We start from the raw sequence: 26,812 nt of genomic DNA, 5'->3' as shown, positions 1-26,812 counted from the left end.
AATTAAATGTTTCTTTTATGGTCATACACTATATTCATTCCTCTGAGCTTAAAAAATCAACTTTTAAAAATAAGTTCTTGAGAATAACTCTGGAAGGATCTACAAGAACCAGAGACAAACTGGATAGCTGAAGATATAGCGAGTGTTCACTCAGTATTTGCCATATATTCAGTGGTACTATGTGCATTTATTTATTTTATTTTGAGACAGGGTCTCGCTCTGTTGCCTGAGACAGACTGCAGAGTGCAGTGGCTCATCATAGCTCACCGTAATCTCAAACTCCTGGCCTTAAAGGGATCTTTTCATCTCAGCCTCGACAGTAGCTGGAACTACAGGTACACACCATCATATCCAGCTAATTTTTAATCTTTTTTTTTTTTAAGAGACAGGGTCTTGCTCTGTTGCCCAGTCTGGTCTCAAACTCTTGGCCTCAAGCAATCCTCCTGCCTCAGCCTCCCAAAGTGCTAGGAGGATTACAGGTGTGAGCCATCATGCCTTAAGTTTTATTTTTAATTTAAAGGCAAATTCAATTGTTTGTTGCATTTTGATGCTATATATGAAAAAAATAACAAATATTGTCTCTGACTTTTGAATTATGCACGCCATATTCAAGTAATAGCAAAAAGTGCTTTGGTAGAAAAAAACAAACAAAACAATAAGAACCACTACCCATCAAACAATTCTATTAAATAATTTCAGAACATTAATTTTTTAAAAAACTAACAATCTAGGAAACCAATAGCAAAACTTCTTTTAAGAGATATGTAATTCTATATTCTCCCAAGTTCCGCAGCTTGGGAGCAAAGACCCTATTTAATTGAAACTCTGAAACTGGGATTGAGGCCAGTTTTTCGGTGTTTTTTCTCAAGACCTTTTCCCTACGGAAACATAAGGAAAAATAATTTTTCTAAAGTTCTGTGCAGGCCTTCAAAGCCCTGTGTCTCTGGACCCTGCCCCTTCCCAGGAAAGGTTCCAGGACCTGGGGAAATTTCTGGAACCCCATAAAGAGAGGAAAATAAAAACGCTGCTTTACGAAACCATCTCTTCCAGGCTCTAGGCAAGCAAACTCCTTGCCTGTCTGACTCTAGGCTCCTGTTTTCCTGCTCTAACACATCTTGCTCATAGTCACCTAATATACTGCTCTTAACATTTCACTCCTTTGCTTAGAAAGTGCTTTTTCTCGTTAGGTGTTTGTATTTTGAGAGATTCTCAGGCGATTTTGATAAAACTCCCCCTTTCCTACTTGCCCTAAGACTCCTCTGCTCTGATCAGGCTGGCTTCCTCAGGGCCTCAAATACCCCCAGTTCACCTCCACCTCGCTGCCTCATTTGTTTCCCACACAGTGTGCACTTCAATAATATTCCCTACCTCATTCCCAAATTTCACTTCTCTATCCTATCCAAACTCTGCATAATTCAAAGACTAGCTCAAGTCTGTCTTCTCCAACACCTTTCCTAGTCTCTTTTCTCCCTTGAAGGTCAACAATGCTCCGGGTGCACCACCCCCATTATTGCCATTGATGTATGTGTCTGGTGCCCCAGTTGGTACAAACACATGCTCCTCAACTGACCATGCCTCACTCCCATATGGTGAAGGCACTTTACACACACCTTCAGAGACACAGCACACTTGTGACTTTCAGGTATACCACTGGTAACTGCTCTAATCAATTTCAGGGGCCTGGGGGCATACCAAGCTTTGTTATCACAATTCAATTAATTTTCAAATTAATAAGGAGAAGTGGTTATAATAAGCATTTGAGGAGGCACAAACCTATAATTTGCATGATGTATCTTGATGCCTCATGTCGGGGAGGGGGATGGAATATAGTACTAATTCAAGAGATTTGGTAACCCCTGGAGTCAGGACATAATTCTTATCAGGTGGAATAAAAGTATATGCCTTAGAAAATAAGTGAGCTCCCTCAGTCAAGAGCAGGGCAAAAGGGAGCCAATTCTTCAAGAAAATGTCACTGCCCTGATACCTTGACCCTGGATCCCAGCTACAGAAAAACCTCTTTGCTTAATGAGGTACTGTGATATCCAGAATGAATAGCTGAAATAATAGCCCACAGATGGAGCACTTATAAGTAACCACATGGCAGCTACCAGCAACATCCACGCAACCTACCATAAATGATTTGGGGAATACAAAGGGAAAATGGGCAAGATGGCTATCCTCTTACAGCCCAAAGACAGCAATGAAAAGTGTTTGCTAGGAAAAATAATTTGGTATCATTAAATTGTACACTTGGCCGGGCGCAGTGGCTCACGCCTATAATCCTAGCACTCTGAGAGGCCAAGGCAGGAGAATCACTTGAGATCAGGAGTTTAAGATCAGCTCTGAGCAAGAGCAAGATCCCATCTCTACTAAAAATAGAAAAAATTAGCCAGGTGTGGTGGTGCACCTCTGCAGTCCCAGCTACTCAGGAGGCTGAGGCAGGAGGATGGCATGAGCCCAGGAGTTGGAGGTTCCAGTGAGCTATGATGATGCCACTGCACTCTCGCCAGGATGACAGAGCGAGACTCTGTTTCAAAACAAACAAAAAATTATACACTTAAAATGGATGAATTTTATGGTATTGTATGTAAATTATGCCCTGATAAAATTATTTTATTTTTAAAGTAACCTGGTGACTGACTTAAGCTAGAGTACATGTGGAAAAGCATCCAATCCAATAAGGTAGAGGTATTCACAGGTTTTTATTGGAGGTTTCAAGACAGAAGGCACAAAAAAAACTTCTGGCACAGAAGTGGAAATGTCTCGTGATACTAAGATAGGAGAGTTCACCATAAATGATAAAAACTACTAAAATATAGATTTTGGAAAATATAATATGCATACAATTAAAAACCATACCATATAAACTACTAAAGTAATAAGAACCATACAGCTAGTGGGGACAGTTTCTGAGAAAGGAGAAATGGGAGGGGGTGGAGGCAGAAAGAATAACAAATTAATACTTAAGACTAGTGATAGCTGAAGAAAGCAGAACTGATGAAAGAAGGGAAGTCTTAGAAATCATTGCTATTGGCCAAGAAGCTTGGTTCACTATTCCCAGGGTAGGTCTGCTTTGGCATGGGTTCTTTCGAAAGAGGCTAAAGGACATTATTTCCTTTAATAGCAAATGAGGGAAATCAAGGGAGCCAAACAGAAGTCAAAAAATAATTTAATGTAGGGAAGGAGAGGAAGTTGCTGAGAGCTTAGTATAAGGATCCAAAACTAGATTTCAAGATATTTCTAAAATTAACACAATGACAACTGTAAATTTTTTTAAGTGATAGAATAAAACTGGCTATATCTTAATTACATCATAGGAAAACGTTTCTTTCATTTGTATCTGAGTCACTCTCAGATTAACAAAGGGACCATGTACCATATCCCAATATGACGAAGAGAAAAAGAAAGGAATCAATTTTTTTTGCATGCCTGTTATATGGCAGGCACTTTATCATATATATCTCTTCATAATAATCCTGTAAAATATTTCTATCCCCACTTTACAGATGAAGAAACGGAGGCTCAGAGAGGCCAAGCCTGCCCAAGGATATTTACTTCTCAACAGTGAATGTAAGTTTGAACCTGACCCTAAAATCCATACTTTTTACACAATATCATATGGCTTCTATAAAATATTTAATTTTTACCACGCTTTTAGTTTTATGATACTACACACTATACGTTAACAGAAGTAAATTAAGTGATAGTAACTGACAGGAAGAAGCCACAGCTGGAAGTAAAAGAGAAGGAAAAACTACAAAGTGTGGAACAATTTAATGCAGTTACCAAGAGCCTATAAACTGCCGTAATCTCAGAAGGCAATTCAATAGCACGATATAATAAATGATGCAAAAAATGAATTCTAAATTCTATATTCCCTAAATCATCTTGGGTAAATTAAATACAGAGGACTCCATTTAAGAAGACCAGGAGAAACTTTAGTATAATACATCTTACAAAAGTGACGTCTGAAATAGCTTTAAAAATTTTTCAATTTCTTGCTAGCTTTATAACCTTGGGCAAGATATTTCCCTCTGTTTTCTCATCTATAAAATGAGAATAATAAGAATACTCTTCTCATGGGGTTGATATATTAATTTGTTAAATAAATTAGCACATATACATCACTTAGAACAGTGTCTAATACAGAGCAAGTGTTGAATAAATATTAGCTGATAAAGTCATTATCTTCAAAGTTCATTTTTTAGGAAGATTTTGTTAGTTCATGTTAGGTAAATGAGATGTTACTGTATTCTGATCCACATTAATACAAGCAATTAATTGCAGAGACTGGGTGAGAGAGATGAAGACTAAACAGAATATAAAAAAGTGAGAGATGATTATACACAAAGAAAATGACAGAAGAGAGGAGTTAGTCACCACGTTGCCCACACTTCTATGGACATTTATCTCACCACATTACAATCAGATGTGTAAATATCTATCTTCCCTATAGACGGTGAACACTTTGAGGGCAGGACCTATTTTTACATTACTAGCCCTACCTAGTACTTGCAGCATGGTAGACACCAAATTAATGTACAATAAAATAATAAGGGGGGGTCTCAGTAAGCTTCGAGATCAATCTTGTGAGTGCCTGGTTATATTACAAACTAATTGGGCTGGGGGCAGAGTCAGTAAAGCTGCAGTGTATTATGTCACCCTTTGGTTACCAATATTCTACTCCCCTATTTTTTCTGAACTGGGAAATAAATTTCAAAAAGATATGTTTAAAAAATAGTTAATCTGCTATAAAATTAGACAATGTCCAAATGATAAAACAAATTTTAGTAATTTATTTTAAATATTAAAAATATTGCTCTGAATAGCCTGTTATACCGCAAAAGTTTATCCTAATGGTCAAATGGTCAAATGGTCAGGCAGTCATAGCAATAAACAGACACTAAATAAAAGAAACACACTTTTCAGCTGTTAGTCTGCTAGATGCAGTGTAGATATAAAGAAGACAAGCCAAGGTCACTTCTCTCTGACTTCTGGCAGCACAAAAAGCATGTTTTGGGCTGATCAACCCCAAACTGCTTTGTGTGGGACCACACTTACTCCAGTACCCAAGAAGTATACAGCCAAAGCAACCACATAGCAATGCCCCATCTCTCACAGCTGTTTGGTATAGGGGTCACCACCCCTAACCCAAGGAGGACAGCAAATCCAATTCTCCTGGAATCTGGAAAGCTGGGAGACAAAACCTAAGCTGAAAGATAAGGTATTATCAAGGCTGTAGGCAACACCATAGCAAGCCAAAGTCACATTTAAGCTGAAGCTGGGGAGAAAGCAGAGAAGGCCAGTCTGTAGGGGAGAGCTTGCCTCAGGCACAAGATTCAAGAGGGCACCAAAAAACTCAGTAATTAAGATAAATTATATTGTAATGTACACTATTTTTAAAAATCAAAATTAATGTCCTGGAATGGAGCAAAAGCACAGAAAGAAGCCAAAGAGAGCCCATGCAAGCTACAGAGGGAGGACAGGGGTTTCCAAGTGCCTGCTCTGGGTTCCAGCTGTAGTTCATTTCAGGGAGCACAGTGGCCTTACTTACAATAGTAACCCACTACAACTCCCAGATCTGCCACCATACTGTCTAGCAAGCTAGCTTAAGTGAGTTTGTGTTCCCTGAGACCTAAGAACCTAATACACTCTATTTGGGAAAATAAGACATGCACATAAAGCTATTTTTTTAAGAGTCAAGGCAATATATAATTAACTGCCAAAAGAATGGTACTGGCAATTAGTGCTACAGAAGTTCAGAGATCACTGTGGGTGGTCAGGGAAGCATAGATTTAGCATAGAGGGAGGAGGAGAAGTATATACCAAGCAAAGAGATCAAAGCACAGGCCAAAAAATGGGGAGTGGGAAGAGGGACCAGGGAAAGGAGAAGAAAAGAGAAAGGAGTGACCTTTAGACACCCTATGTTACAGCCAAAGAAGTGAGTACACCTCCACGCTCTTCTGCCTCCAGCCCTTACATCACACTGTTCACTACATGGAACTATCCTTTTGCCCTCTTCCCATGTTCAAATCCTTTTGCAACTTTCAGGGACAAGCTCAAACAACATTTCTTTGAAGAGGTTTCCCTGGTATCCTACTGAAAGGAGATACAGGCCAAAACCCAGGTTATGGCAGTGGGAAAAGAAAGGGAGAAAAGAGGGTGTAGTTTCTTCTGAGGCAGGAGGGAAGGCTAAGGGGCTGAATGCAGCGACAAGAGCTATTCTCTAGTGGAGAGTGAACTGTATCACTTGGGATGTTGGCAGATGCCTAAGGAGAGTAGGAAGTGAGATAACTTGACAAGGAATAACAATGAGGGCTCAAGCAAAGTGCACAGGAAAGGCAGGTGTAGAGGGTGTGCTGACAACAGAAGGGCCCACTTGCACGGAAGGCCCTGCAGAGGTGAAACCATGCAAGGTCGTAGTCATAGTCCATTTCTGCATATGGTTCTGTGCTTTTTCTCTAAGAAACTACAGATCTTAGGGACAACAGCAGAAAAACAAAAGGGGGAGCCCTGGACGTTGAAATCATCAAATACTTATTGATATCTCCCAATCAAATTAGGCCTCCCCTCACTCTTCTCAGCAGATCTAGAACCCTAGTAGGCATATTAAAGAGGAAAACAAATAAGAAAAAAATACAGTTCTTTAAGAATACTAACTTGAGTTAATTATTATTAATTAGTCCACCATGAATGAAAATAAATCTTGCGGTTGTATCAAATCTTGCCATGCTTGCCCCAGGGTCCCAGCTTATTATAAGCCAGACTTATAATAATATATACATTTGAGGGGCCTCCTCTCCCCTTACTAGTATGCATATCAAGGGAATATTCCTTAACAATGCCTCATTGACACCCAGGGAACCAAAATATTCTGTCAGTCATAATTTTCCACATGGAAATCCCCTACTGTATAATTATTATTATTAATAGCCTGCTCAAAGGAATTGCTATGTAATAAGTTAAGGAACGACAGCAATCTTACCTATAAGTCTATATACATATCAAATAATATACACATCAGATTATCGCTACTGGTAAAAAAAAAAAAAAAACAAACCTTAACTAAAAGCTCTAGGAAGTCATTTTAAACATTGGGAGAATATATTTTAAATAAATCCAACTTGCTGACATCACACTCATTCACTCTTGTCCACTCAGCCCTCATTTCCTCCCAGCTCGCCACACTTTCATCCATTTTCTCACACTTCAGGAATTGTGTTCACTTGTATATACTTATAGTGATGTTAGTGCTTAGATATGCCCAGATATGAAGTTGTTTATTTGTAGAGGGTTATCACGGTACATCAGTAATCTTAGTTTGTAAATCTGTCTTAGTGTGTTTGTGTTCCTTCCTTAGTGCGTGTGGGTGTAGGTGTTTGAGCATATATACCTGAGGGAGTGCATATCTTTACAGGTCAGAAAGGGTGCACATCTGTGAAGGAACCTTGACTGTATTACAGTAATTCTGGAAACAAGCTATTTATTAAGAGTAGTACAAGGGTAAATGAAGCCAGTCACTAAATATCACATATGATTCCATTTATATGAAATGTCCAGAATAGGCAAACCCATAGAGACCACAGATTAGTGATTGCATATAGCTAGGGGAAAGGGAGGGGGTTGGGAGGACGTGGGTATTGACTGCTAATGGGTAAGGGGGTTTTTCGGGTGTGATGAAAATGTTCTAAAATGGTGGTGATGGTTGCACAACTCTGTGAATATACGAAATCCAATGAATTGTACACTTTAAATGGGTGAACTTATAGTATGTGAATTATATTTCAATAAAGCTATTATGTATTAGAGAGAAAAAGAAAGGGGAGAGGGGGAGAGCAGGGTAGGGAGGGAGGGAGGAAGAGAGAGAGAGAGAAAATGAATAAGGAAATCCAAGTTGTTTCTGCGTATTTTAGCTAAGCTTTGGGATTCAAGATTCCCCTCTGGTAAGTCCCCTAGTCATCTTTTCTCCATCTCCAGTCTTGTTTGTTTTTACTAACAAGGGCAATCCACGTGAGGCAGATAGCATTCACTAGTTATGACTCAATCTTAGAACAAAAATAACATGTACGCTATGATTACAATCATATAAAAATACGTATGTGGATGAATAGGGCCTGGAAGGAAATGAGGAAAAATGAAAATAGTTATATCAATGAGACTGGGGTCATTCTTTTAAAAATGTGATCTTTTGTGTTACCAGTAAATAAAACCTAGGAGAAAAAATAACCAACCCGTTTCTTTAAAAATTCTTCTAAGGCAAATTCAAGAATTGTGTGTCACCCAAGGATTGGAATGGACAATGGAATAGAGAGATGGAAATGAAAATGCATGGGTTATATGTATTTACATCTATTAATATTTTGACCAAGCCAATAAGCCAGAAAATATTAAGCTGTCTATAACTTGCTCTATTATAGTCCTAGGTGATCTCTCTGGGCTTGAATCTCCTTCCTTCTCCCCAACATCTGCCTGGTTTACATGCAAGATTCAACTAGAGGTTGGAGACAAATGAGCTTGTCTCCATTAACTCAACCCACAGAAAAGCCATTTAAAATTCAAATTGATAATTAGCATTCTTCCATCAGGAAATATATAGTAACTAGCTCTGGATCAATCTCAGTCTAGTCCCAATATGGAAGAGATACATAAGAGTTTTTGGGGTGTTTTTTTTTTTTTAAGATTCAGGGTCTGTTCTTACGAAACTGACAATATAAGCACAACTGAAACACAAAGTAGCTCAGTTGATTTTTAAATAAGCTGCCAAGACAATCTAATGGAGAAAGGAAGGTTTTCTTAACCTGTGATGCAGTGACAACTAGATATGTGTATGGGGAAAAAATGAACCTAAACCTCTGTAACACACAATTTAGAAATGGATTATATAGGCTTATCTGAAAAACCCAGAACAATAAAGCTTCTAGAAGAAAACAGGCTATCTTTCGGTGTAGGTAAAAATTTCTTGGTCAGGACACAAAAAAACACTAACCATAAAATTTAAAAATTGATAAAATGGACTTCATAAAAATTAAGCATGTCTGCTCATCACAACATCATTGAGAAAATAAGACAAGCGATAGATTGGGTAAAAAAATATTGCCAACACACACATCTGACAAATGACATGTACCCAGAATATAAAAAGAACTCCTACTAACAATAAAAAGACGAATGAGTCAATGAAAGAATAGGCAAAAGTCTTGAACAAATCCTTCACAAAAGAAGATATTGTATGGCCAATTAGTATATGATAAAGCATTCAACATCCTCAATCATCAGGAAAATGCAGATTAAAACCATAATGAGGTACCACTGTATGTCCTCTAGTGTGACTAAAATTTTTTTAAAAAGCTGACAACGCTAAAAATATAGAGCAACTGGAACTCATGTATAAGCCACTTTGGAGAACTGTTCGGTTTTTAATAAAGTTTTTAAATCAAGTTCAATATACATATACTCCATGATTCAGTAATTCCACACCTAGGTATTTATCAAGAGAAATGAAAAACATATGTTCACAAGAGACTTATAAAAGAATGCTCGTAACAACCTGTTCATAATAGCCCAAACCTGAAAATAACCATCAAGAGAAAAACAGATAAACAAATTGGGATATATTCATACAATGGAATACTATTCAGCAATTTAAAAGACAAACCACTGAAACATGCAACACAAATCAATCTTAAAAACATTGTTCCATGAAAGAAACCAGGTAGAAAAAGCACATACTGTATGATTCCATTTATGTTAAGTCCAAGACTAGGCAAAACAAATCTATGGTGTCAGAAATCTACGGAGTAAGAAAGTACTTGCTTTCTGAGGAGGGTGAGTGAGGGAACTTTCTAGAGTAATTAAAAAAAATGTTTCCTATCTTGTTTTGGTAGAAATTACAGTATATAAAATTGTCGGAAATCCTTGAACTTAAGATATGTGAATTTTATTGAATATTAACTATACCTCAATAAAAAATACAAAGTAGCACTCTGCTTCAAGATATAGGTTAATAATTTTGTTTCAAATGAAGTTCCTGAATACCACATGTATTTTCAATCATTTGCCACTCTGGATTATTCATATCTCTATTCCTTCATTACTGCAAATAACCTAATGGATTATAGACACAGATATGAGAATGTATGTTCATATATTTAATTTTTCATAAATAGCAAATTGAATATGATTCTTTACCATTTTAATATGTACATAATGAACCAGTTATGGGTCCAGTAGAATTTTCTATTTTTTGTACCATTTTTCCTTCAATATGATTTTATATTTGTGATTTTAAAGAATCTGATCTATAAAACTGAGAAGGTATGTAAATCAAATGTCAGCCAGGAAGGTAAAGGAGCCACTCTTGGAGCCTAGAGAATAATGCCCTCTTCAACTATTCAAGAGAAAGCACAAGCATATTTAAGAGCAACTGAAAAGCATGAAGCATAGTTTGCCAGCTATAACACAGCCTAAATATCAGCGTACATCAGACTGACACCAGAAAACTTACTAAAAGTCCTACTGTTTTATAGCATCCTTCTCTGTTTTCTTTCCTCTTTATCTTTTTCCCTCCCTCTGTTGGTCTCTATCCAGATATATTTTTATTCCCACAGCCTCTCACCCTCCCTATGATATTATTCGGATCTAACTGATTTTCTTTTTTTCTTTTTGGGACAGGGCCTCGCTATGTTGCCCAGGCTGGCCTTAGCTAGGACTACAGGTATCTGCCACCATGCCTAGCTCTAACTGATTTTCATGTACTCAGCTCACCTCAGCTTCCAAATAAATTTACAAACTTGAACTGTACTCTAAGTAGATATGTCACATATACTCAAATAGTATAGAGAATATAGCCTGGGGGAATAGGGATGGCCAGTGAATGGAAAAAAGGATTAACTTCATTTGTTCCCCACCCCTACAAGTGGAGATGTTTCCTGAACACCTACCACATGTTTTTATTCTGTACAGATGGCTCTTACCAGTGCTGTGAACTATAAACAAGTGCACATGCCTAATCCCAAAGAGAGTAAGCTCCTAGACAGCACCTGTCTTATACAAATTCACCAGGTGCCCCTTGTACAGGGGCACATACTTGTTGAATTAGTGCATTATTGAATTAATGCAAATGAAAACAACTGAGGGTGGAAGAGGAGAGAAAGAAAACCCTAAGAAGATACAGCAAAGAGCAAGGGAAAGAGAGAAAAAAAACTTTTTGTGAAAGCAATTGTTTTTGTTAGAGTGAACAGGATTACAGTATTTTTTAAAAATTGAGAGTTGGAAAAGCCATTGATACGTAATGGGATTTGACCAGTACATATTTAACTTCAGGTGAAGTTATATTACAGAGTAATTTGGCCTAATGGGCATACCACAAAACTTAGAAATTAGTCATAAAAACATATGATTAAAGAAAATTGAGCAGTAGGCCAGTAACATTCTCAAGAACTCATTTTTGTTCCTTCATGCCTAGCACAGGGTTTGGAACAATTCATGTGGCCAACGTTTTTTGAATGAACAAAATAAATAAATGAATTTTTAAAAATCAGAGATATTTAGGGCTAGAATAATCTTGGGATAATCTGGTCCAACAACCTCATTTTAAAGATGAGCAACCTAGAAAATCTGAGATATGCAAAAACAAGAAAGCTAAAAGAGCTAGAATATATTGGAACTCACATTTTAATTCCCTTTTTGTTCCTTTTGTAGGAATATGTTAGGGGATTCTAACTATGATGACTGCTGGCTCTTACAAAGTGTAGGGTAAAAAGGTGCTTAAAGACGAACAAGAGTAAATGAGCCTGGGCAAAGCTATTTTTCTAAGCCTAATATATTTTTGACAGGCCAATTAATCAATTTAATCTGCCAAAAAATTAATCTGAAGGATTCCCAGAAAAAGAGACATGAGCTGCATGAAAATGTTACAAACCATGAAAGAACTTCACATAACTACAAACCAAGAGAGAACTGCACATAACTAACTTAAATCTCCACAGGCTAATTTCCTGTTGAAGTATGACCTCCTGGGATAAGTTTTCCTGCAGTGTTCACTTTTGGTTTTAAGAGAAGCCAAGGGCAAGTTGGAAATGCGATTCTTAACGTTGAAAAGAAACAAACCGTGGCTGTTTCCCATTTCTGTTTGTAATCAGAAAGCAAGCAACGCTTGCAGAGGAAACACACCAACCACTGTAAGCAAAAATATAAACGACTCAGTCACGTCCTCAAAACAAACCAACACACAAACTTCACAGCCGGATCCAGCTGTGCTGCCTAGGAGCCAGGAATTTATTCTAGGGCAGAGCAGATAGCTCAAAACGGCGAATGCAAGAGGAGTCAGATTTCGATCACAAAATGGGTGCACCCTAAGTTTTTTCTACCCCCCAACTTTCAACTAGCAGAAGTCTTTGAAGGAGTCTTGGTGGAAAAAAACCCTTTAAGATGATCGTCCCCGAGCTACCCCTGGGTGGGGTGGAGGGAGCTCGCGCGGCTGCAGCAAGCGCCGGCTCCGCGGGAGGGGAAGGGGCCGGTCCCGAACCCGGGCGGGCTGGGCCCCCGAGTGATTCACCAGCAGCTCCGGGTCTGCGCGCCCCGACCGGCGGGCGACGCCCAGCGCGCCCCACGGCCCCCGCCCGGGCCGGTTCGCCCCGAAGCATCCCTCGGAATCCTCCTGCTCCCCGAGAGGGGCCCGGAGGGAAGGGGACCGGAGCGGGGCGGTTGCGAGGCAGCAACCTCTCCCTTTTCAACCACCATGGCCGGTGCGCCTCCCTGCCCGCGCCCGCAGACGGACTTCCTGGAAAGCACCGGGCTGGGCTTACCTGACTAGCACCCGCTCGGGCCGCCAACCTCTTCACAGACCCGCTGGAACTGCCGGCTGCAAGCAGAGGCTCGGTTCCCAGCACCCGCCCGTCAGCCTGCGTCGGCCTTCCAGGGAGCTGCCCAGTCCCCCGCCAGCTGCTCCCCCACTCGACCGCGCTGTCGGAGCGGCTGGCTCCTCCTCCGCCTCCCATGCGCGTGCGCACGCCCAGGCTGCGGGGCATCCCGGGAGTTGTAGTTCGAGCGAGGAGGGCGCGGCTCGACACAAACGCTGGTCTTTACTGTAGGCAGAAACCAGCCTGAGACAAAGCTCGCTACTCGCGGAAATATCTACCCTCGATCCTCTGGAAGCTGAAAATCGCATCTAGAGGCTCTTTGGTATAGATTTCCTTTTTACTTTGATGTTTTGTAAAGAGGAACACATGGCAGGACTTGCATTGTACCCTCGGTTGCTAATGCGAGGACATGGACATCGAGCCCCTTAAACTTGTCATGAAAAACTGATAGAAAAGTAAACGAACAAAAGCTAAGGCTCAAGAAGGCATAAGTCAGGCGAATGTCATCTCGAGGGTGTGGTGACCCTAGTAGTTTTCTCAGGTATGCAACCAGGGGTGATGTCGGAACTGTTGTCCCCATCTTCCCCAGCAGTTTCTGCCCTATTCCGGCTTCAGGCTTCGCTCACACAGGCTGTGGGGCTGATGTAAGTGGGAGAAAAAGACAGAAGCGGCTGCTCAAAGGCGGGGACTGGAGCAAATGCGTAGTTTGGAGAAGAGGACGAAGAGTGTGGGAATATCTCAGAGGACTGTTTGACACTGGCCTAGGTAATGGCTGACTTTTGTACAGGGCTCTGAGAAGAGGGAACAGCAACGTCCTTCCATTCAGTCACTCACCGGTAATTTTCCTGGCCTGGCCTTCAGGAGTAGACCATCCTCAGGAGTAATGTTCAGCTCGGATGCACCTTTCAAAAATGCAGCCAAGGAAGTGGACTATAGTGCCTGCTTGAAGTACATTCCAGTATGGGAGCCGCCTAATGGTTAAACCTCTCTGGCATCTACTTCTTCACCTCAGACCAGGGAGCACCCTAGTTAAGTAAACACCCTGGAATTTAATGCACCTGGCACCCACTAATTCGAGTAATGAAGATCACTGATAATTTGGGTTTTTAAGGGGAAAAAAAAAACTTTTAAATTGCAAATTCTCTTAGAAGACAGTCAACATTCAATCTTGCCGTCATTGCATCTTATTTTCTATTGCATCTTTGTGTGAACCAATTTCTCAAATGTTCTTAGAGATAAAAGCAATTTTATCTTCAAGATAAATTTCTGAGAGCAATTTCCGACAGAATTCAGGTTCAACTAATACTTATTGTATCATACACATAATCCATAATCATAACACATACCGAGCACTGTGCCAGCATTTCATTTATAATATCTCATCCAATCCCAAAATAACCCTACAAAGAGTAATTTAGTATCCTCCATTTCTACAGAGGAAAAAACTAAGACTCAGAAAAGTTAACTAATTTGCACAAAGTCGCACAGCCAGTAATTAGAGATCCAGAAATGAGGCAGAAGTATCCTGACTCAAATTCTAACATACTTTCCACTGCCGATCAGACTGATGTGTCTCTTAAATATCATCAAAATCATTAAAGTAAGAGAATCCATGACCATGTCCAAGGTATAAAAAAAAAATTCTTTTTTTATCCGAATTTTGAGTATTAAGTCAATTTTTTTTTCTGTGTTTTGTTTTCCTTTTAGTAAATCTTAAATTTAAAGCAGTTGGAGGTTAAATGTTCTCAAAGCAATGTAAACTAGTTATAAAATGTCTTATCAAAGATATCAGCAGCTCTTTTGAGTCACATGGATTAACAATGAGTAAATGATCATCAGTTATACTGTACACAAAGGGTATAACACATTTGTGTCTCATCTCTAGTATCAAAGCTATCTTCATATATTCCTTTTATAAGAAAATTGATATGTATGCTACATGAATCTCAGGCTCAATTCCTTTTTTTAAGCATGTTTTTACTGGCTATATATGGTATATGCATTGAATTTCCAGAGACTTGAGATAAATATGGATCAAAGACCTATGCAGATAAAAATTACAAACACTCACATAGATTACAAGAGATATGAGGTGATAGTTTACGAATATGGATTTACCCTTCTATAACTTCATTTCAAATAACTGTTCCTAAAAATGTCTCCCAGCTTAAAGTCCAGGCAAAAATCCAACTTTAAAATCTCATTCTTGGCTGGGCACAGTGGCTCAGGCCTGTAATCCTAGCACTCTGGGAGGCTGAGGCGGAAGGATCACTTGAGATCAGGAGTTCACGACCAGCCTGAGCAAGAGTGAGGCCCGTCTCTACTAAAAATAGAAAAATTAGCCCAACATGGTGGCGTGCGCCTGTAATCCCAGCTTACTAAGGAGGCTGAGGCAGGAGAATTGCTTCAGCCCAGGAGTTTGAGGTTGCTGTGAACTAGGCTGACACCACGGCACTCTAGCCCAGGTGACAGAGCAAGACACCATCTCAAAAAAAAAAAAAAATCTCATTCTCAACTATTGAAAAGTAGAGCCTTTGGAATATAAAAAATTCTCTAACAGTTTGGAGGAGCTGGTACTCTGAATGGATGAGATGAATGTTTGGATTACTTTAATAGTTCCATATGTTCTACAAATATAGTATCCTAACTTATTCTGGCTTATCAGCAAGCCTTTTGTGAATTCCTGCTACACCTCTGGGACATCACTCCTGAGGAAACTGACAAAATGGAGTTCCTAAACAAGCACAACAGAGGACCATGGCCATGCAGACATGGTTTATTTTAAGAAGGACTTTCCTCTGCAATTGGCTTCTTTTTCTTTGTTCTTTAGTCAGTGTCTGACTGATTTAATCTAGGCACTCTTTTCCCCTGACCTTCTAATATGGGGTGTTAAGCATACCTTAAATGTATTTTCTCTTTTAGCTATTCATTTTAAGCTTTTCCTAACAAACATGCATTCTATTTTAGTTCCTTTCTCTAAAATAATGCAACTTGGTGATGGATTTTTTCCTTTCTTCAGGAAAATGTTATCATATTGTAATCACAGGCTTACAAATATGAATCTCCTAAATCCATGTACATTAAATACTACATATGCGGCTAGAGATGTTAAGAATAACATCTTACTGTTGGATAAAGCTGTAAGAATTAGAACCTTCCTCACTGCTTTCACTCCCTTGCTACAATCTATTCTCTGTATCAGCAGCCAGAATGATCTTTTAAAAACAAATCAGATCATGTCATCTTCCTGCTCCAAACTACTCATGGCTTCCATCACATTTAGAATAAAATCCAAAGTTAATCGCCTCTGCGAGTCCTTACATGATTGTTTTATTTCTTACCACACACTCTGTGTCTCTTACTCTGCTCAAGTCACACTGGTCTCCCTGAGGGTTTCTCAATCCTGCCAATTATATCCCCACTTCAAGTTCTTTGCACAACACAGGAGAATGCTTTTCCTCCCAGATACTCCCGGCTCATACCTTCATTTTACTGAAGGTTCTGCTCAAATGTCACCTCTGAAAGGCCTTCTCTGATCACCTTACCTTGTCATTCTCGCCTTTCCTTACTTTACTTGTCTTCACAGCACTTGTTACTACCTGACATCATATTGCTTGTTCACTTAGTGCAAGCTCAGTGAGGGCTTTGCTTTTATTCTTCCATCTTTAGAATCTACAATACTTCCAGACACACAGTAGGTATTCAAGAAATATTTGTAAATAAATAAATGTTGGATTCTTCTTCCCTCCCCCTCCTGTTCTCATCTCGGGACACAGAACCCGAGGGTTCACCTGTAAATGCCAACCGGTGACCTGATGCAGATGTAAACACCAGTTGTGAGAGGGTTGACTACCCAGGAGAATAAGGTCCTGGGAAACTCCTCCTGAAATGGAGACACAGCTCTCTTTTTAAAAAGACCATACTTGGGCCGGGCGCGGTGGCTCACGCCTGTAATCCTAGCACTCTGGGAGGCCGAGGCAGGTGGATTGCTCGAGGCCAGGAGTTCGAGACCAGCCTGAGTAAGTGTGAGACCCCGTCTCTACTAAAAAATAGAAAGAAATTATCTGGCCAACTAAAATATATATAGAAAAAATTAGCCGGCATGGTGGCACATGCCTGTAGTCCCAGCTACTCGGGAGGCTGAGGCAGGAGGATCGCTTAAGCCCAGGAGTTTGAGGTTGCTGTGAGCTAGGCTGATGCCATGGCACTCACTCTAGCCCGGGCGACAAAGTGAGACTCTGTCTCAAAAAAAAAATAAAAATAAAAAAAAATAAAAAGACCATACTTTATGGGTTGCCATTATTAGCTTATAGTTAGAAAACACAATTCTTGGAGGGAAAAAAGAGGAAAATCCTGAAAATTATATTTACATAAATAAAGGAAAAGGTAAGTCCACTAATTACTTGTGGGAGATTGAAATAGTTTCCAAATATTTGCTGTCTTCTAGAGGAATAGACAGCCTTACTAACTGCTATGTGACTTATAGTGCTACCCTGTAGGCATTTTCAGGCTTGGCTATGATCTAGTGATGAGTTTTTCCTTCTTTTTCAGAAAAAAAGTCGAATTGTAATCACAAAGCTTGGAAACATGAGTCTTGCTTTGGCCCACGAAATACAAGTGAACGTGACAGTACAAGAGTTCTGGGTGGAAACTTTAAGAGTCAGTCATTGCTATTTCCCACTAGTGTGCTTGTTCTTTCCCTCCACCAAGAGAAAGGCATGTCTAAAGTAGAGGCTGGCCCTCCTGCCAGGGTCTGAGAATAAGAAGTTACATGGGTCAGAGCCTCAGCCAAACACAGGAGCTGACATAAAGTAACGTGAGCAAGGAGTAAATTGAGATTTAAGTTTGTTTGTTACTATAGACTTAAGTAGCAAAAGCTGACTGCTACAGTGCCTAGTCAAAGAAAGGTGATGCTCTGAAAATAGAAGTCATGGCACCCCCCAACTCCCTGCATTTAATCCCACTTCAAGTAATGGAAAACAGTTTAAGTTCAACATACTAAAAAGAACAAATCTGAGACCTTTAAGTAAAATATTTGAATAAGGGACAGCGAATGTGTCCTGTTAGTTTTCAGGGTTTGGTTAGAGTGAAAGTGATTGATAAAAATGACACTCCAACTCTACTTAATGTATTCCAAGCCCTAATTAGTGTTATCTTCAAACTTCTCGCCTAAGTAACTAACTCATAAAGCATGTCACACTGAATCATCATATGCAAATTAATCCCAGCAGCAATTTTCTCGTTATCAAAAGATTCCTTTAGGAAATAGTTTCTTTGGTCTATGTAAGCATTTAAAAAACAACAACAACATGTATTTTATAGGAGAACTGAGAAAACTTAAGCTAAAGCCAAACTTGAAACTAAAAGGTAAGGATTTCATTCCTCATTCCAGGAGTTTAGAGTTGGTTAAAGCAGTAGGAGGTAGAAATCTGAGAAGACAAACACCATGGCTGGGTGCATACAATTTTATAGAAAGGACTCAAGCAAACTCTTTGGCTTGAAATGTCCTTGTCTATCACTTCATCTCTGCCTGTTAGAAGTTTCCTCATGTTTCAATGTCCATCTCAAATGCCTATTCCTCACTCCAACTTCACTAATGCCGTAGCTGGAATCAATTTTGCCTTCCCCCATATTTTCATACCCCATTATGCCCCTACTAGAGGTGCAGTGAATACACGTTTCAGCCAAATGCTACAGGGCCAAAAATTAATCACTCTTCGGCTGAAGCCAAGGTTGATGACAAACGTCACTATCATATAATAAACTTCTGGATACACAAATAAACCTAAAATCTATTATCCCAAAGTTTTAATTATTATTTAATATTATTATTAAAAATGTTAATTATGGTAACTAAATGTTAAGTTTACCATTTAGCATAGGAACAATAATTTGCCAGTGCTGTCAGCTGTTAGACTCTCCTATAGTCACTAAAGAGAGTCAAATTTCAGCTGAGGTGAGTGAATGAATATGACCCAGGTCCTAAATGGAATTAAATAAGAATTAAATTCAGGTTTTTAAATGATAAATATTAGATACACTAAACATTTCTATAAAGACCAGAGTTATGATATGATGTAACCTCTACTCCTTCCTTGTATTATTTAAATTTTTATACAATTGGCCAAAAAGGATATACTGTTCTTACTGAGTTATCTAGCATATACATTCCCTTTTTATATTTGTAGTAACTGTCAACCTATTTCCCTATTTATTTATCTACTTGAAAGTTCTTAATAATTGTTTCTTTTTGCCTTTCACTAAATATTTATTGGTATATAATAATTGTACATATGTATGGGGTACATGCATACAATGTATAATGATCAAATCAGGGTAATTGGAATATCCATCATCTCAAACATATATCTTTTCTTTGTGTTGAGCACATTCCAAATCTTTTCTTCTAGCTATTTTGAAATATACAATAAATTATTTATAACTATAGTCATGCTACCATGCTACAAAACACTAGTACTTATTCCTTCTAAGTGTATTTTTGTACCTATTAATCAACCTCTCCTCATCCCTCCTTAATAATAAATTGTCTTAATTGATTTTGAACATAAAATAAAATCTTTCACAATCAGCAATTATTACAGCATTTTACTCATCCAATAATTACTATACATTTATACTTTGATGAAATTTCAACAAACAGATAGTCTTCACTCAGGTTACATCTAGAATACTTGCTGGTATCTGAAAATGAATATTCTATAATAATAATACTTCATTCATATCAGTGACACTGTTGACTGATAAGGTATGTGAATAACCTTTACGAACATATAAATGCCAACCATACTGAGGTTCAAAGATGATGGAAATAATATTGAAGTAGGCATTCTGACAGCTAAGACCCAAAGCCAAGGCCAAGTAACAAACAGGTTTTTGGCCAAATACCAAGATACTTTGTCTAATGTCACCTAAGATAGAGTTAGCTTTTAGGCAGGCACATTGCATTTCTTATTCACATTAAGCTTTTAATCAGCTAAAATACCAAAATCTTTATCCACACAGATGGTAGTTAAGTTATATTTTCCCTATCCCATCTTTTTTTAGTTGATTGTTTGGATTAAAAGTAGAAAACTGTACTGTTAGTTCTAGTCAACTATATCCGATCAGACACAGTCTTGTACTTTAGCTTATCCAGATATTTTTAACCTGTCAAAGAATTCCTTGTCCCTCCCAGTACTCATCAGCTGAAGTCTCAGTCAGTATTCTGATAGTATTACATACAAGTAACTGATAAACTGCTAATCAAGACATGTCAAGGAAAGATCCCCATGGTGGCTATTAAGCATGTCCTGGTTGAAATTATTCCATTCATTATAATAAAGAGTAAAAAAAGACTCTGTTTGAACCAGTCACTTAACTATTGATAGTTAGCTGCATTGTTACGCAGCCCATATTTCTCAAGGATGTCATAAGACTTTGTTAAATGTTTTGTGGAACACCAAATACAGTGTGTTCTTTTGACCTTACTCTCAAGATTTCCTATCATTTTTTTCTGAGTGATTCTGTGCTGGCTTTTAGAGATCGCTGCTTCATGTCCAAGTGCTTACAAACCACTAAGGTGGATAATGTACTTTTCTAAAATTTTGCCTGGGATTGACAAGTCCAGTGCTCTACAATCTATAGAATCCCCTCCCCACCACCACACCTTTTGAGTGATGTGCCTGCCTGATTTTCCTACACCATCTGCCCTCTTAGGTTGGTTGCACCTAAAGCATAGCCCAACCTCATGTAAGCACACAGACATCTAGTTCCTACTGAGGTCCTGGGACATGTGGGACACTTTCCAGAGGCTGTCGGCAGCTGAACATATTCCCTGATTGGTGGGAGTGGGCAGTGGGTTGGTAGCCAGGGCAGAAGGGATGTAGGGCTCCAGTTCTTACAGACATAGAAAAAGGCTGAATTATCAAGCCAAGAGAAGGTGGTCCATAAGAGTCAATCCTAACACAAAACAGACCTAAAAGTTAAGGAGTTGCTCCAGAAGCCCAACTGCCAAGTCCGAAAGAGGGTACTCAGAAAGCAGAACAAACACAAACAAGTGGGAACATCAGGGAAATTAAGGAGCTGAGCTAAATGAGAAGGTTGGCAGGCAGTAACTCCTGAGTCAGCTCTATCTTGTTTGCATTCAATTCTTGGAGAGATGGGGGAGGACCTGTCTGCCAGAAGGGAATGGACAGTGGAAATTAAATTAAAAAGATTCATTCAGTTCCATTTCAATTCTTGACATTGTCAGCATAAAATGGAGAAATTTGTTGGCATTAATATCCACAGATATTTATTTAGGTTAGTAATATCTATGTGCCTTCTATATGCCAGGCACTGTTCTAAATGTTTTTACACATTAATCCTTACAATAGTACTACTGTTAAGTAGTACTGTCATTGTTCCTATTTTACAGATGAAGAAACTGAGGCTTGGTAACTTGCATAAATTCACACAACTAATGGAAGTGAGATTTGAACCAGGCAGGTATGACCCCAGAGTGCACACTCATAACCTCTATTCGTTACAACCCAATAGACTGAAAGGGAGAATCCTTTAAACAAAATAATTACTATGCTTCCTTGTCCAAGACAAGATGTGAAACAGCAAATATAGAAATTAGACATAGGGCCTTTATGCTTCTTAGTTGGACCTCATCATCAGCCTAAACTAGGAAATCCAAGGGTGGAAGAGTTGGGAGAGTTCAGCAGGAGGGTCAGAGGAGTAGTTTTTCCTGTTTTTCCAGGGTCAAACCTTTACAATGTAACTTTATCATTTTTAGTGTTCAGTATTACAAATTCCCAGAATAGTTACAACAAGAATAATAATGTAAATCCAAAGTTAATGTAAAAAATTCAAGGTAAAACGGATAACTTTAGGTTATCTGTATTCCTACTCCCATTTATTCTAACAAATTTTAACTGTTTAGCCAAATGTGTACATTTTTGTTTTGATAACAAGTTCCCATTTTTCCCTCTTGTGGCTACTTGTGGCTGTCTATGTCTTTTCATCTTCTTCATAATAAGGGCACTTTATAGGTCTATCTGCAAAGGTGTTCATCTATAAGAGCACAATGCCAACCATTTGATCTAAAGAGATACTGTCTAAAATTTTGCCAGATAAAAACAGTCTTTACTTTTACTTTGAATGGAAAGTTTATTAATTCCCAATATTCTTTACATTTTCATTTGGAGATATCATTCCAGACACAAATGGATACATTATATCTTTGAAAGTAGAAAGATATTAATTAATTAAAACAGTTTACATTTACCTTAGCATTGGGTCTGGCTGGCTAATTCCAAAGGATCAAAAATTGCACCTATTTGGGCCAACTGGGGTCCTTGATAATTATCAGGGTAAAAGTATTTCACACCTCATACATTTCGCATTATCACACATTTACTTTCTACACAATGTTTAACTTCACATTTAAAAGGCAAATTAGTCTTTAATTCCCTAATGAATATAACAGTCTACCTTTGATTGATAAATTTCAAATGAAAAATGAAACTATGTTGATTTTTCCATAACTATTTAGCCAAATAAATGTTACCAATAGAAGCTTAAACAGTTTACAAAACTATTATTTCCTTTGTTCTGTTCAAAACAATACAGGTACACATAAGGTCACACATTACAGGCATCTGAACTGGTAAAATGTTACAGATTAGTGGCATGCAAGTATTTTACATTTTTAAATGCAATGAAAAATGCTGCTTATTCATTTTCCTTCAATAGGTGAAATAGAATTAAAATCAAGGCTTAATTAAAATAATTACTTCATGTGTATAAGGTTTTATTTTTTGAAACCAAAGTGGCAGAGATAAGAATTTTAGGTCAGGATGACCTCTTTCTTAACTAAAGATTGTCACTGGCAACATCTGGTACTAAAATAAAATTTCCTCAAAAAGTACAATTTCTATCCATCTCATTTTACCACATGGCCAGTTCCTATCTACCCACATTTATATTATCCATAAGGAGTTTTAAATCCTGGGCCAGCTTCTCTCAGTTGCACAATACACTTCTGATTGGCTTCTCTCTGTTACCCAGCCAACACGTGCTCAGAAACAAACACGCAGAAATCTTAAATAAAAGCCTATGAAAAACATGTCATTCACTGTGCTCAGTTTCCTTCTTTGTATTCCCTCCTCTCTTTCCCTACTGATTCAGAGGAGAAAAATATATTTTAAAATAACCTCTCAGAAAAGGCTACTCATCCACAACCATTCTGAAGACAGTACAAACGGCTGAAGAACACATAACTGTCTGTGGGATGCTCGGATCTGTCCTCTGAACATGGCCTGCTAGAGAGAAACGGAGCTGCAGTCGAGGAGTCACCTGCCATATCCACAGGCAATGGAAATGACTCGGAATCACAGGCTCCTGAAGTTTTGGAGTGGGAAGGGAACTTAGGGAACATCTAAGCCATTCACTTCACTTTACAGATGAAATGAAGGCAAGATAGATGAAGAGTTTTACCCAAAGTCACAGACAGCTGGCATCCAAATCAGTATTGTTTCCCCAAAATAGTACATGGTGGCAAAAAAAAAAGCAAAACTCTTATGGGGCTAGAGGACAACATTTATTAAGCACCTACTATGTACAAGGCACCTTACTAGATGGTATTAAAGATACAAAGATTGATGAAACTTGCCTCCAAGTGCCTATGAGTCCTGTGAGGCCGTATTTCAATACCTTTCATAGCAGAGTTAATACTGACGAGGGCCAAGGTTGCTGGTGATAACAAGGCAGCTGCTGCCCTGGAGAACTGATCTCACAACAGGGGGTACTTTCTCCCCTTCACTGTCAGAGCTGGTGCCTGTTACACAGCTGCTAGGCATGAAAATTCTTGGAGCCCTAAGGATGATCTTCTCTCCCAGGCCTCCAGTCTTACCTACTCCCAGCAGTGACAGGAGGGCAGTAGTGCTTCAGACCCTCCCCTCAATTCCTAGTTACTGTTTGCTTCCCCTGTGTGTCCAGCCTTAGGCTGTCTGCAAGGATTCTAATCATTTCCCAAGGTACCAGCACAGTGACCCAAGAAAATGTCCCATCATGCACATCACTGGTATCTAACCCCCACTGCCCCCATCAACCACCTCTTCCACCTCTATGTGAAAAGTGGAATAATTCCAGTCCTCTACATCATGCCCATGCCTCGATTCTCCATACTCCAAAAGATGTAGAAGATGTAATTGTTGATCAGAATAAAACAGATTCAAGAGGCAGTGAAAACAGTGAATTGTTAATAAAAATGATCTCCCACTTTTGATAGCACTTTCCAGTTTATATAGTATTTTCATCCAATTATGTGATTATATTCTCACCACAACTCTGTGAGGTAGTTAGTGAAGATATTCCCATTTTATAGCTACAGAACCTTAGGCTTGAGAGACCAAGTGGCTTGCCCAAAGTTACCCAGCTAAGAAAGCATGGAGCCAAGTGTCCAAGTTTCTTGACTCCAGATCCAGTGCTCTTCCCCCTATATGTCTATAATTGGTAGGCAATTGAATGAATTGCCCATGATCATATACCTGCTAAGTGTTAGTGATGGGATTAGGATTCAGTCTCCAAATCTGTTAGTATGGTACTCTTTCACCATACCAACTAGCTGAGCCAATGCGCTCAGAATAACTACCATGGAAGATATCAGAGAAAAGTCTGGTTAGTTAATCACTCTTTTCTATGTTTTCAGCTCTCTCCCTCACCTTCCCCAAAGTCAACAATGTATCCCAACTGGGATAATCTCTGGTACATGTGCTGTTCCTAGAACAGTATCCAGAGTCAGGTTACAAATGTAAAACTTGCAACTCCTCCTCCATCTAGCGATTATTCAACCATTGCTGTTATAGGCATATGGGAAGGAGGTAAGCTGAGCCATGCTCAGTTCTGCCATTAAACAAATTTAAACCTTTAATTTCCACCCTCCTTCCCCACCTCAGTCAGCCTTTGCACTTTACTAAACTCCTGAACACAAAGTAGAACCCAATCTGATCTAGAGTTGAGCAGCAAGAAAACAATGAATATATCCTTGAGTTTCTGGGCACTTTTCTCTGGCCAGTGTTTCAGGAGGCCTGATTGTGTGATTTTCACACAGTAGGCTCAGCTTGATGTTTCCAAGCACTCCCTCACCTTTGCCTTGTGTGAGTCTCAGTCCTTTGTCTTTGAGGATGGGGTGAATAGAAGGTACATTGGAAGTGAGGAGCAACAAAGGGAGGTAAAGGGAAATTGGTAGTGGAAGGCAGAACTAGGACATTTCCTCTTATTTCTCTGCTCATTAAAATGAAAACAGCTATTATGGCAATATTAGTGGAAGAGGGGAAGGAAGCTTCAGGATCATGACTTAAAACCTGACTCCAGAAACAGTTCTACCTAGTACATACCACAGAACCCAGGGTTCTCAACTTCCCACCCCCTGCCCATTTTTGCTGATGCTATAAATACTTGAACTAAAGATGGAATCTTTGCAAAAAGGCACTCAACTTCCTCTCTAAACCCAGATAGTCCAGAATTCTTATACTTCTTTGTCTCCTTCACAGTGCCTAGGAGAGGATCAAGTGCATCATATCCACAAAAAAGGAAATATCTGCAAATGCTTTTGTAAATTCCAAAGGGCTATCTTAAATCTAAAGCATGCTGATGCTTAACACTGGTTTTCAGTTTGAGTATCTGAAATGTTCTCTTGGCAGTTATTCGGAGGACACTGGTTTCCCTATCGCTGGTGGCCTGTCAGGGGCCATGTTGCCATTGGAAGAGAAGCAGCTATTCTTTGGGGTTGGTGTGCCAGTCTTCCCTTAGGGAAATCGGTTAGAGGAGTGTAGGCACTGGGATGAGATCTGAGTTTTTAAATGGAGATGGGCTTTTATTGTAAGATGAGCTGTGTGGCCCTCCAGGTTAGTGATTCTCTATCTAACCTGGGCCCGCAGCAACTGGGACAAGGGCACGGGAAGCAGGGCTGGGAGAGAACGCTTCCCTTCAATCAGTCATCCAGATGTAGACAATACCTCATTACAGTATTTGTTGATCTTTATGCACAAAATATTTATATACAATGTGCCCTACAAAGATGGAAGGAAGGGGCTTACTCATGTTGATGAGGATACAATGTTATACGTTTTAGGCAGATGGACAGATTTGGTGCTGGAACAATCAAATGATTTCTAGGCTTCTAATATTTATTTCCTAAGGGTCATCCTCCACACAGCTATGAAATGTGGTGGTTGGTGACATAAATTGCAAACTCCAGGGAGTAATTTCATACTTAACCTGGGCCTGCAGCAACTCTAAAAAGGGCAAGGGAAGTGGGGCTGGGAGAGAGTGTCTCCCTTCAATCAGTTGTCCAGATGTAGCCAAATACCTGGTTAGATATTTGACAACACACACACACACACACACATACACACACACTTATTTACATTATGCCCTCCAAAGATGAAAGAAAAACAGGGATTTAATTACACTGATGAGGATAACATTACATACTTTGGGCAGATGGGGAGACGTACTGCTGGACTAATCATATGATTTCTAGACTTCTAAAATTTATCTCCTAAAAGTCATCTTCCACATATGCTGTGGTAGGTGTTGATGACATGAGTTCACAGGTCCAGGTGAGTGCCTTTACACTTCATGTGGACATGCACAACTCAAAAAGGGGAAGGAAAATGACCCTGAGGAGAGGTTATCTCCTTTCAATCAATTGTTCAGATATCGCCAAATATCTCAACATAATATCTGGCAAAACACATACATATAAAAATATGTTATATACATTATGCCCCATCACAATGATTAGTAAGGGATTCATTGCGACCATGATCATGAAGGAGCTGCCAGTTAAACACTCTGGGAAGACATGATATGAAGCCCTAGGCTAATTAAATCATTGCTAGACTCCCCAAAATGTATGTTTATCTTCTAATAGTTATCTTCAATATGTGAATAGTCAT

General features: G+C 39.1%; 1 protein-coding gene across 1 annotated transcript in view; it reads right to left on the bottom strand.

The window, feature by feature from the left end:
- Nucleotides 1-13,010, bottom strand: part of TMOD3 (tropomodulin 3) — a 70,128-nt gene extending 57,118 nt beyond the window's left edge. Inside the window, exon 1 of the mRNA XM_045529300.1 lies at nucleotides 12,807-13,010. The gene's annotated coding sequence lies outside the window, so the exon portion shown is untranslated. The remainder of the gene's footprint in view (nucleotides 1-12,806) is intronic.
- Between the last annotated feature and the right edge of the window lie 13,802 nt (nucleotides 13,011-26,812).

The sequence above is a fragment of the Lemur catta genome, chromosome 1 (genome assembly GCF_020740605.2).
Source record: "Lemur catta isolate mLemCat1 chromosome 1, mLemCat1.pri, whole genome shotgun sequence".
NCBI classification, from domain to species: domain Eukaryota; kingdom Metazoa; phylum Chordata; class Mammalia; order Primates; family Lemuridae; genus Lemur; species Lemur catta.
Note: the sequence above shows the minus strand (reverse complement) of the source record. Positions and strands in the feature narration are given on the sequence as shown.